Below are 12,653 nucleotides of genomic sequence, written 5' to 3' on the forward strand. Positions count from 1 at the left end.
GACCTGGAAGTGGGACTACTGGATCATAAGATAGTTTTATTTTTAATTTTTTGAGGAACCTCCATATTGCTTTCCATAGTAACTGTACCAGTTTGCATTTCCACAATAGTGTACAACAGTTCTCTTTTGTCCACATTCTGGACAACACTTGTTATCTTTTATCTGATAATGGCCATTCTAACAAGTGTGAGGTAATAGCTCATTGTGGTTGTGATTTGCATTTCCTTGATGGTTAGTGATGTTGAGCACCTTTTCATGTATCTGGTGATCATTTGTATGTTTTCTTCAGAGATATAACTATTAAGGTCCTTTGCTCATTTTTAAATTGGAGTATTTATTTATTTACTTATTTATATTGTGGATATTAACCCCTTACCAAATACATGATTTGCAAATATTTTCTTCCATTGTGTAGGTTGCCTTTTCATTCTGTGATTGTTTCTTTTGCTGTTATCAGTTTATTTTATTTATTTGATAGAGAGTGAGAGAGCACAAGCAGGGGGAGCAGCAGAGGGAGAGGGAGAAGCAGACTCCCCGGATCCCGGGTTCATGACCTGAGCAAAGGCAGACATTCAATCAACTAAGCCACCCAGGAACCCCTGTGTGCAAAACGTTTTTAGTCTGGTGGAATCCCACTTGTCTATGTGTGCTCTGTTGCCCAGAGCCCGTAGGTAGAGAAACGCTACAGACTTGAGCTGACTTCACATGAAACATATCTTTTGGAGCGCAGCTTTTGAACAATTCAGTTCAATGGACAATTATCTGGTCCCTATGTGTCAGGTACTGGGGAGGGAATGAAGGATAAATGGGACAGTTCCTGCCCACAAAAGGCTCAGAGCCTAGGCCCTTAGGGCATTGTTTCTCAGGTATGGCTCTGGGTCACCTACACTAAGAATTACTGTTATAAATGTAGATTCCAGACCCTTATCAAGACCCAGATGAGGGAGTGCCGGAGTGGCTCAGTGGGTTAAGCATCTTCCTTCAGCTCAGGTCATGATCCCAGGGTCCTCGGATGGAGTCCTACATCAGGCTCTGCTCAATGGGGAGCCTGCTTCTCCCTTTCCCTCTGCCTGTCTCTCTCCATGTTTGGGCTTGCTGTCTCTCACTCTGACAAAAAATAGATAAATAAAATCTTAAAAAAAAAAAAAAAAAAAAGAGAGAGAGAGATCAAAATTAGAATTTTGGCGGTGGGACCCAGAAATCTAAATCTCTGTTAAACTTCCAGGTGAATCTCATGCCCACAAAATTAGAGAACCACTGTTTTTTGGTAATCATTTGTTTAATATTCTGTCTTTGGGGGCACCTTGGTGGCTCAGTGGATTAAAGCCTCTGCCTTTGGCTCAGGTCATGATCTCAGGGTCCTGGGATCGAGTCCCGCGTCGGGAGCCTGCTTCCTTCTCTCTTTCTCTGCATGCTGCTCTGCCTACTTGTGATCTCTCTCTGTCAAATAAATAAAAATCTTAAAAAAAAATATTCTGTCTTTGGCCCCAGGACTGACCATGACAGGCCTTGTCTCTGCGGCTTTCTGATCACTGGTAGCACTGCTTATCAGATGTTCTCTTCCCCCTGTGATATGGAATATGGAAAGTCTCCGATTGCAGAAAACAGAAGCATCCTGCCTATCTCTTGCTAGGCCTCACTCCCTGCCTTTGGGGGCTGGATTCTATCTTCATGATTCCAGTTCCACAGAACCCTACCTGTCAGACTCTGAAGATTAGACCTCACTTTGGAGATCCGTGTTCCAGGGTCAACTCCAGTCCCTGGGCCCGGGTCCTCCCCAGATCTTTTTTACTTGGAACTATCTGATTACGACATAAATACCTTCTTGATACTCCTCTGGGAATCCACTTGGCAAACCTGGAGATATGAAAGAGTGAGCATTCTATGGGACCATCATTGACCAATGATGACCAAGTATGGGATCTTATGAATAAATGCCCCCTTCTTCTTTCTCCTAGACATTCTCACTGTGTCTTAGAGAGTGCCAGCAGGATCAAGCCTAGTTACATGCATTGGTGACCAGCTTAATAACATGCTCTTGAACTGACCTTCCTTTCAACTGATTGACTTTTCCCAGCTTCCTGCCTGCAAGCTCTGTTGTCTAAGGGGAGTTGAGGTTAAATAGGGACCCGCAAATGGAGCTGCTAGGTAACTGGTAACCACATTTAATAGTTATTGGCAGTGAGCCCTTGTGAAAAGACCAGACCAGTTTATACTCTCACCATTAGTATCTGAGACTCCCATTTCCCCATTGTTTTGCCAACATGGAATATTATATCAAATATGGGTGAATAATTTTATGCTTTCTAGCTATATGATCTTGAAAAAGCCATTTTTACCTCTGAGTCTTGTTTCATAACCCATTGAATGGAAAGAATAATCCCGGTTTTGGTGTGAATAGGAAAAATCACCACAGCTGAGAAAGCAATCTGTAAGCCAGGAAGTACTAGGCACATGTAAGAAACAGTCCCTGATTATTCCAAATATGAAAAACCCAGAAGGGTTTTCCTTCCTCTAAAGAATCATCCAGAGTAAATTCACAATAACCAAGAAAAAAAAAAAAAAAAAAACGAGTTGGTCACGCTTTGGTCGAATGAGATCTTGCAGAGAGGACCTGAAATTGAACCCCCACATCAACTGCTCAGGGTCCTCTGCAGAATAAGAATCCTGGAGGTCTAGTCTGATGTAGTGCAGGCCTTCAGCCTGGGCCACACTTCTTATTTGGGTTTCCTGTGAGAAAACGGTGTTAACCACAGGTTTCCCTGCATTGAATCTGCACGCTCACCTAAAAGCCATAGCAAGTGAGCAGAGGAAGAAGGAAAAAAGTCCTCCATTTCTTCAAACCCCTCCTGTTTCCCCTGAGGGGCGCTGCCTGGGAAATGTGGCGGCGGTGCTGGCTCCGGCTTGTTTCCCCAGGGGAACCATGGGAGAGGGCTGCGGCTGTGCCTTCATTCTGGGAGCATGGCCATAGAGTCAACTCAGAATTGTTTTTCCAGAGCTTCTTACCTTGCCCTGGTTCCTTGCTTCTCCTATCATAGCTATTCCGTTACGGTCACCTAGCTGCCTCACCCAAAAACCTAGAGACTTCCTGGGTGACTTTTGCCTTTTAATCCTACCTCCTGCATAGTTCAGCCACTGCCTCTCTTCAGTCTCACAGCCACCACCTTCACTGGTTTTCACCAGTTTTCTCTTGGGTGTGTCATAACCTCCTGACTGCTCCTCCGTTTGCTCTCCACACTGAGCCAGAGCAAGGTTTCTGAAAGCCAGATTTTGATCTTGATCCTTTTTTGTTGTTCCGCTTTCTCCGATGGCTCTCCAACACCTACAGGAGATACCACCAAACTTTTGGGATAGCGTATAAGGCCCCCCAGGCCCTGGGGCCTGCCTACCTCTTTAGGCTCATCTTCCAGACACTGCCTACTCAGACTCAAGGCCTATCTAACTCTTGCTGGGCCCCCAACAAGAGTGTGCAATGTCTTTGGCAGCCGTCATGCCTCTGGATGTGCACTTCCCTTCGCCAGGTATGACCTTCATCTGCTTGCCACCTCAAGGTTCATTTCCCCAGTGAAACCTTGCCTGGATCTAGAAAGAGGGAACTGGACACACTCGCATTCGTCCCACAGCTGTGTCCCGTTAGAGCAATGGACATACTGTATTGTTTTTGTTTTCTTAGCAAATCTGTCTTCCCCTCCAGACCATGGCCTGGCAAAGGGCCTGGCCCAGAATAGGGACTCAATAAATTCTGTTTGATGACATACATCTGGGACTATTTTTACATACACAAATTGCTAAATCTGCTCACGTTGCCTGATAGGTATTGTTTGCAAGTCACCTAGCATACACATATGACAAGCCTATGGCAGTTGCTGTCACTACAAACTCCATCTTACAGGTGAGGAAACGGGCTCAGAGAAGTGAACCTTGCCCAAGGTCACGCCAATAGGTAGTGGAGGAACCCAGTCACCTAACTCCATACTTGTACCATCTTACAGATTATGTGATAGCCCATGGGATGGCAAACTTGCTCTGTAAAGGGCCAGTTGGCAAATATTTTGGGCTTTGCAGGCCAAGAGGTAAAATCAAGGATATCATGTAGCTATATAATAACAAGAGAAAACTTCTGTTCCATCTCTCTGGATTGCCCATTGCAGGATGAGGGGCACACTTTGCCACAAGTTGGAGACCTTCTCCCAGCAAAGTGAATGGCCAGTGGCAAGGAGGTGGGGTAAAGGGTTACAGGACAGAAAGACTGCCGTTGTGCTCAGTTTAACTTTCTTCCCCAGTGACCTGCATCTGGGTGCCCTGCTCTCCTCCCAAGAGAGCCTGGCCATCTCAGCTGGGGCAGACTGAGACTCCTCTGCGCAATGACTGGCAGTCACCAGTAGCAGAATCCCCAGTGTAGGTAGCTACCAGCGTGGACCCAGACAGCAGCAAGGCACAGGTACTGGGCTGGGAGGCAGGCCCTGGGAGCAGTGAGGGAAAGAGGGAAAGAAGGATGCCTGGCTTGGTTGCCAATGCTTACAGTGCCAGGCTGCCTCAGTGGGACCTGCAGGCTTCACAGAAACAGACAGTAGCCATGGGTCGGAGTTTACTGTCTCTTGCCTATGACAGCATCCTGGTGTAGCAGATGGTTGACTTAGAATCATCACATACCAGAAAGATCCCGCTTGAATCCCTGCATCTTTTGGACAGTAGAAACAAGACACAGAGAGTTAAATATGCCACAGGTTTTCTGATTCCTGGTACAGCATTCCATTTTCTGTTTTAAGATTCTATTTATTTGATATAGAGTGATTGAGCGAGAGTGACAGAAAGCACCAGCAGCGGGGATGGTGGAGAAGGGGCAGATGGAGAAGGAGAAGCAGGCTCCCCACTGAGCAGGGAGCCTGACGCGGGACTCAATCCCAGGACCCCGGGATTGTGACTTGAGCAGAAGGCAGATGCTTAACCAACTGAGCCAACCCAGGTGCCCCAGTATTATGTTTTCTGGTTTTATAAATGAACTTCCCTGCTTCATGTTGCATCTGTTAATTCATATCCACAATTGAGTAAGAAACCACTTGCTCCTCTAACAACACTTAAAAAACAAGGAGAGCCTGTTTTTCATTCACTCACAACTCTAGAGTGCTCTTCCCTTGGCTTCCATGGGATTTTCTCAAGCACACCTCGAGCCAAAGCAAAGCTTGTCCCGTACACTCTCCCTTCTCTGGGCTTAGTAGACCAACGGAAAGCTGACGTCAGTTCTGTGGCCCCATGGAACATTTCCTCTGTGCTCTCCTGAGGATGCGGAGACATGAGTTGGGTGTCCTCTTTCAGCTGGAGGAGGCACAGGGTGACCTTGGGCTAACCACTGCAGCTGCTACCCAACTGCTGCTAGTGCTTAAGGCAGACCTCTGACCCGTGAAGTGCTGGCTCATAAGGGACAGACAACTCATGGCCATGCACTCCACTCATTTCCTTCTCTTGCTTGTTTGCCAACTCACCCCTGGGAACTCACAATTAGCCCTAGAGACTGTAGCTCTCATGAAATACGGGTAAGAGCTTGGAACAGTAGAGCCGGAAATAACCTTAAAGATTATTTAGTCTGCTTTCCTTACTGTAAAGATGAGCTAAAGCCATCCCAGAAAAGGGAAGGGACTTGGGAAAACCCCAGAGGAAGTTAGAGGTGATGTGAAGGTTTGAACACAGGTCTTCATTCCAAGTTTATTACCTTCACTGTGCTTCGCTGGACCCCCATCTCTACACAGTTCACCACCTAACTCTGAACCTGGCTTCTAAACCACCAGTGTATTGATTGTTGATTTGACTAAAATGGGATCGAAGATTGAATTTCTGCCTGACTCAATGCCTGACACAGAGCCGGCACTCAATAAGAATTTGTTGAAGACATGAATACTACCTTCAACCGCCTGGAACTTGCTGGCAGATGGAAGTGAGTGAATTGAAAAAAATATTTTCCTTTTGATATTTAAGCAATTCCTTCTTTTAGAAGGTAAAGAAAGGAAGGCAGGGGTACCTGGGTGGCTCAGTCAGTTTAGTGTCCGCCCTCATCACAGGTCATGATCCTGGTGTCTGGAATTGAGCCCCATGTCAGGCTTTCTGTTTAGTGCAGAGCCTGCTTCTCCCTCTCCCTCTAGAGGCCTGACCTTCCCCCTGCTTGTTCTCTCTCTCTGTCAAATAAATAAATAAAATCTAAGAAAGAAAGAAAGAAAGAAAGAAAGAAAGAAAGAAAGAAAGAAAGAAAGAAAGGAAGGAAGGAAGGAAAAGAAAGAAAGAAGCGGGGGAAGGGAAGCAGACTGTAGTTTTAGATAGCATGGTCAGGATAGGCCTGGTGAGAAGGCTGGGTTTGAGCAAATATTTAAAGGAAATAGCAAGTAGGCTGGTGGCTGTCTGGAGGGAACAGCCTTCTGAGCAGAGAACAGCAAAGTCTCTCAGACCTAACTGAGAAACAGCAAGGAAGCAGAGGGGCTGTTAAGGAGTGAGCAAGGCAGGGAGGTTTAGGAAATTAAGTCTCAGAGGTAAAGGGGAGGGTGCAGCTCATGTAGGATCTTGAAAGGCATTTGAAGGACAATGTATTTTTGCTCTAGGCAGTAGGGAGCCATTGCAGGATTTCAAGCTGAACAGTGACGCGATCTAACTTACATTTTACAAGGGTCACTCTGGATGCCATTTTGAAGATGGACTATAGAAAGACAAAGATAGAAGCAAGGGGTCAGTTCAGAGATTACTGTAGTAATCCAGGCAGGATGTGACCGTGCCATGGACCAGAAATTCTGACTATATTTTGAAGGTAGAGCCTACAGGATTTGCTGCTGCCCAGCTTGGGCATGTCACACAAGCAGACTGCCACATGAAGGGTGATTTGGAATCACGCATCACAGAGGCCCGTGTTGGGTCTGGGAATAATCCATTTCATGGTTTGGCTGAATTCAGCTACAAGAAATTTATTTCTTTATCAAGACGATCTGTTTCTTTTTTCTGAGGTCAAAATAAAAACATCACAGAAAGAATTGGATACTTTTATGTTTAAAAGAAGGGGAGGAACCTAACTTCTCCGGTCTCTAGTTTACTTTGTTCCAAATGACAAAGCATGAGGGTTACCACACAGGAAAGCATATTTCACAAGAGACCAAGAAAAGAGCCAGTCGGTTGCTAAATACATTCATCAGATCCTCAGAGCTCCAGTGTGGGCTGAGGAGGGGACGCTGGTGCGGGAGAGCCCAGCCTCTTTGGAACAGTGTCAAGGGCTCTTGCAAACCAGCTTTATCCTTCACTGTGAAGGTAAAACAATGGAATGAATGTTAAAGTGGGTAGAGCATAAAAGGTACTACATTGCTAGTAAGTATTTGCTGTTAGGCCACCAAGTTAGTCTAATGTCTTCATTCACACGTGGAAAAACAGGTTCAGACAGAGGAAGTGGTTTGTCTGGAGTGAAACTGGATCTCTAGCTTACCAAATGACCACCAAGTTGATTTCTTTTATTATGTTTGGATAATTGGGATTTCCAGTCTTGCCTATACTCCCCCCTGTGCCTCTCGGTCCCCTCTTACGATTCCTATCTGGGGAGCTCTTTTAGATTTTGAGCTGTCAGTGTTTGGTCTGAGAATCTTCCTGCCATCACAGGGAAGCTTTTCTGTTTTTGTGTTTGTTTTAACATTCTCTCTGTAGGACATTCCAGGGTATATCTGTAAGTGAAGAGATCATAGGGCAATTGTCTTCCTCTGTCTGACTTATTTCACTTCACAAATGCCCGTGAGGTCCATCCATGGTGTCACGAGTGACAAGATTTCATTCGTTTTATGGCTCAACAATACCCATTGTATACACATCGCAATTTCTCTATCCATTCATCCATTGATGGACACTTAGGTTTCTATATCTTGACTGTGGTATATAATGTTGCAATGAATACGGCGGGGCGCCCCCCCCCCCCCGCCGTATTCATTGCAACATTATATACCACAGTCAAGATATAGAAACCTAAGTGTCCATCAACACGGCGGGGCGCCCATCTATTTGAGTTAGTGTTTTTGTTTAAGAGTGTGAGTGGAGTGGAGTGTAATCACAAGGAATACTGCAGCACCCCAGGGCTAGTAAAAGTGGGGTGCCATTTATGGCCTGAGGTCTGAAGGGGTAAGGGGAGGGAGCACTTACTGGAACCTGGAGTCAGAGCAATGTGAAGAGGGCCCCTGACAGGAGCAGGACCTGGGACCTTTGGGTCCAGGACAGAGCCGGGCATTGGCATCCCCAGGGCAGAAGGTAGAATGCAAAGTGCCTCAGATTCTGCTACCATTTCCCCCTTAGCCGAACCCTGCAGGAGGTCGGCCATCAAGGAACACCTAGCTTAGTTTTGCTTCCCTCTGAAGCAGACAACCAGATGAGGGTTTAAGTGAAATCATCTGTGGAGAGGTTCAGGGAACACTAGTAGAGGAGTGAGGAACTGTGGTACAGGGAAGAGGAGGCCGATAAAACTGGGTCGTTAAACAGGCAATCCTGGTGGCTGGAGCTTAGTCCCACAGAGAAACTCTGGGGAACAACATAAACACACGCCTCAAAACATTTCCATCAAAGGCTGAAGGAGTCAAGTGTTTATCCCTCTACCACATCTTTGGCCAAGGGCTGCTCCTGGGGTGTGATTCCAGAGGGACAAATAAAACTTACACGCATATTTAAAGTAAACAACTAGGGGCGCCTGGCTGGCTCAATCGGAAGAGCATTGACTCTTGATCTCCGGGTCACGAGTTTGAGCCCCGCATTGGGTGTAGAGATACTTAAATGAATAAATAAATAAAAACTTAAAAAAGGATTTGGGGTTAAAGACAAAAAAATAAACAAACTGAATAATATTTACCAATACTCTCTAAAATTTAATAGCACTGTTTGGGTTTCAAAAAAATTTTTCCTTTGATTCCCCCAATTCCTGTCCTCCCCCCTCTATCATAGTCATGCATCTAATGGTCTGACCAAGCTCATACATTGTCCATCAGCTGGGGCAGGAAGTACTCCTTCTCCTGGAGCAGAGAACAAAGGCTAGGCCCCAGATGCCTGATCCCAGTAGGAGGCAGTTAGCCGCAAGACACTAGGAATGGTCCTGCCACTTCCTAGCTGAGTAATCTTGGGCAAGTCAGCATCTCCACCTTGGGCCTCCATTTTCCCATGTGTACAATGGAGGTTAATAATGTTTGCACCACAGAACTGTTGCAAGGACTCAGTGATATGATGCATGGAAGATCCTTGGTACATAGCAAATGCTGAAGAAGTGTTTTGTTGTTTTTGTTTAGATTTTATTTATTTATTTGAGAGAGAGAGAGAGAGAGAATGAGCAAGCAAGAGAGAGAAAGAGAGAAAGCACAGCCAGGAGAGGGGCAGAGAAACAGACTCCCCATTGAGCAGGGAGCCCGATGTGGGACTCGATCCCAGGATGCTGGGATCATGACCTGAGCTGAGGCAGACGCTTAACCAACTGAGCCACCCAGAAGAAGCATTCTTTAAATAATCTTTTTTGGAAAAAAAATAAGGACAAAGGCTTTTATTTTGCATATTTTATCTTCTTCTTCTTCTTTTTTTAAAGTTTATTTATTTATTTGAGAGGAAGAGAAGGAGAATGAGCAGGGGGTGGAGGGAGAAGCAGGCTCCCTGCTGAGCCAGAGCCCTATTTGGCGCTCGATCCCAGGACCCCAGGATTGTGACCAGAGCCAAAGGCCAATACTTAACAGACTGAGCCACCCAGGTGTCCCAATTTTTTTTTCCTTGAGACCATAGTTTACTTCAGAAATTATATGGGCTGGGGCACCTGGGTGGCACATCAGTTAAGCATCCAACTCTTGGTTTCAGCTCAGGGTGTGATCTCGGGCTTGTGAGATGGAGCCCTACGTGGGGCTCCCCGCTCAGCACAGGGTCTGCTTGGGATTCTCTCCCTCTCTCTCTACCCCTCCTGCTTATGCTCTCTCTCTAAAATAAATAAGTAAACAAATAAATAAATCTTTAAAGGATTAAAAAGACTATACTGGTTGGAATGTGATATCTGCCAGTAACAGGCATTCTCTTCCCTCTTAGCTACATGAGGGTTATAATTGAACTCTTTGGAATTAAGCCATGCGAGTGAATGCAGATAATTACAACCACACTCTGGAGACCACGTGACCATCGCTCTGCCTGAAAGCTGTTATGTGGAAGCCTTCTGTCTCCATTTCTTCCTTCCTGTCTGCCCGGCAACTTGTTTTCACCTCAAACGCCACGGGTTTGGAAAACCCCATCATTTTACCTCCTTGCCTCATCATTAGTTCAATGAGGTCTTTCAACTTCGATAGAAAAGATTGTAATGAAAATAAAAATAATAATTTCTGCGTCTAGTTTTTAGGTTAAAGGCACGTTTCTTCTGCAAGTTAGCAAGCCAGGGGGACTTCTCCAAAGAGAAGATGGCATTTGCTCAAGGAGCTGTACGATGGAAATGCTCTTGGGAGTTGTTCCAAGGACGGAGGGGAAAGGAGAGAACAGTCATCTCAGGAATCCTGCTGCCCAGGGCCTGACTTTTGGGGAAGAACTGAGCTGTTGAGGGACCTGTAAGCAGGGAGTGGATATCTGAGCTGGACATTTCCATAAGTGGGGCAAGATGGGTTATGCTGCATGGATATGCTTGTAACTCAGAATTGTAGTGATCTTAAGATCCTGAGTCTTAGCTTTGAAAGGATATTGGAAATGCAAGCAACTTCAAAAAAAAAAAAAAAAACTAGTTTAACTACCTTCTTTTCACTTTTGGGGCCAAAAGACCCTTGAGAGGGATAGGGACTCATTGAAGGTCACATGGCAAATTATTGATGAGCCACGGTTTAGAGCTGTTTGGTGCTAGTTCAGTGCCCTTTCCCTCGTGCGTATGGTGCATTCACTTTCCCCATATCACCCGCCCCCCACCATGCCAATGGAGTCCTCTGCAATATGTCTCTGCTTGCATACCTCCACTGTTAACAAGCCGAACACGCACACACACACACACACACACCACACACACACACCGCCCAACTGGCTCTGTTTCTCTGAAGAGCCATGACGAATGCTGTAAGTCTTCAAGCATCCAACTGCCTTTAGGCACAACCTCAGAACCAGAAAGAGAAGTCTTCATTGACTTCTCATCTTCCTCTCCGCATCCTGTCAATTATTCACCCCCTAGAGAGCATCATTCTGCACCAGGTGCCGGTGAGCTAAAGGAAAATATTGCAACCAATATCGCAACTTCTGAACTGAGGGTCTTGATAAAATCAGACCCCACCCCAAATCGACAGTGCTGTGACATAGGATTTTGGCTCTGTAGTTAGACAGTCCTGGGCTCGTCTTCTGGCTTTGACAATGACCAGCTGGTGGCCTTGGGAAGCTGCTCAGTCACCTGAGCCTCAGTTTAGTTGCCCCACGTGTAAAAGAGGGGTTTGCTTTAAATGGTCTTTAATTTTCCCTTCAATTTTGGACATGCAGTGTCTTAATTGATTGAAAGAGCAGGAAGGGGAGAATTGTCAGTAGTATCAGTCAACCAATAAGATGACAAGTAATGCTGAAACAAGACTGGTAAGTAAGATGCAAAATTAGTTAATGTTTTAGAAGGCAATAAGACATCTACTTCAGGGCCCGAAAAAGCCATACATGAATATATGTTCCACACATGTTACGTATAAAAAAAGTAATACTTACTAGTCTCAGGCTCTTTCGCATTTATGATTTCAATTGATCCTACTTCATCCTAACTAAAACCCTTTGAGGAAGGCATTGTCATTCACATTTTGTAGACAGGAAACCTGAGGCTCATAAACATTAAATACTTGGCCCAAGGTTACACAGTTAGTGGCTACCAGAATCAGGATTCAAATTCAAATTTTTAAAATCTCTAAACTACATGAGCACACACCTCCTTTTGCTTGGGGATTTGGGGCATTTAGGGAGGATGGCATGAGTTTAAGGAGTCTGGGATCTGTTTGCAGCCCTGTGTTCTCTCCAAGCAGTTTCTCAACATGTAATTTTGAAAATGTTTGAAATATAAATTTTATACATACTTACAGTGAGCATGCATCAAAGTTTTACTTAAATGTTTAGTGAAGGAACTGGGGGGATGAGAAAAAATGCTGGAATAAGACTGACAAGTTGGGGGCGCCTGGGTGGCTCAGTGGGTTAAGCCGCTGCCTTCGGCTCAGGTCATGATCTCAGGGTCCTGGGATCAAGTCCCGCATCGGGCTCTCTGCTCAGCAGGGAGCCTGCTTCCTCCTCTCTCTCTGCCTGCCTCTCTGCCTACTTGTGATCTCTCTCTGTCAAATAAATAAATAAAATCTTAAAAAAAAAAAAAAAAAGCCTTTGCCTTCAGCTCAGGTCATGATCTCAGCATCCTGGGATCGAGCCCCAAGTCCGGCTCTCTGCTCAGTGGGGGGCCTGCTTCCCTCTCTCTCTCTCTGCCTGCCTCTCTGCCTACTTGTGATCTCTCTGTCAAATAAATAAATAAAATCTTAAAAAAAAAAAAGAAGACTGACAAGTTGGATGTAAAATTGGTTAATGCCCTAGAGGGCAATATACACACAACTTTGGGGGCCATCTTTGTTTCCCCTTTTTCGTATAGCTAAAAGTTTGTCAATCTTGTTGATTTTTTCAAAGAAGCAACTTTTGGTTTCATTGATTTT

Source organism: Mustela lutreola, chromosome 5, assembly GCF_030435805.1.
Source record: "Mustela lutreola isolate mMusLut2 chromosome 5, mMusLut2.pri, whole genome shotgun sequence".
Taxonomy (NCBI): Eukaryota; Metazoa; Chordata; class Mammalia; order Carnivora; family Mustelidae; genus Mustela; species Mustela lutreola.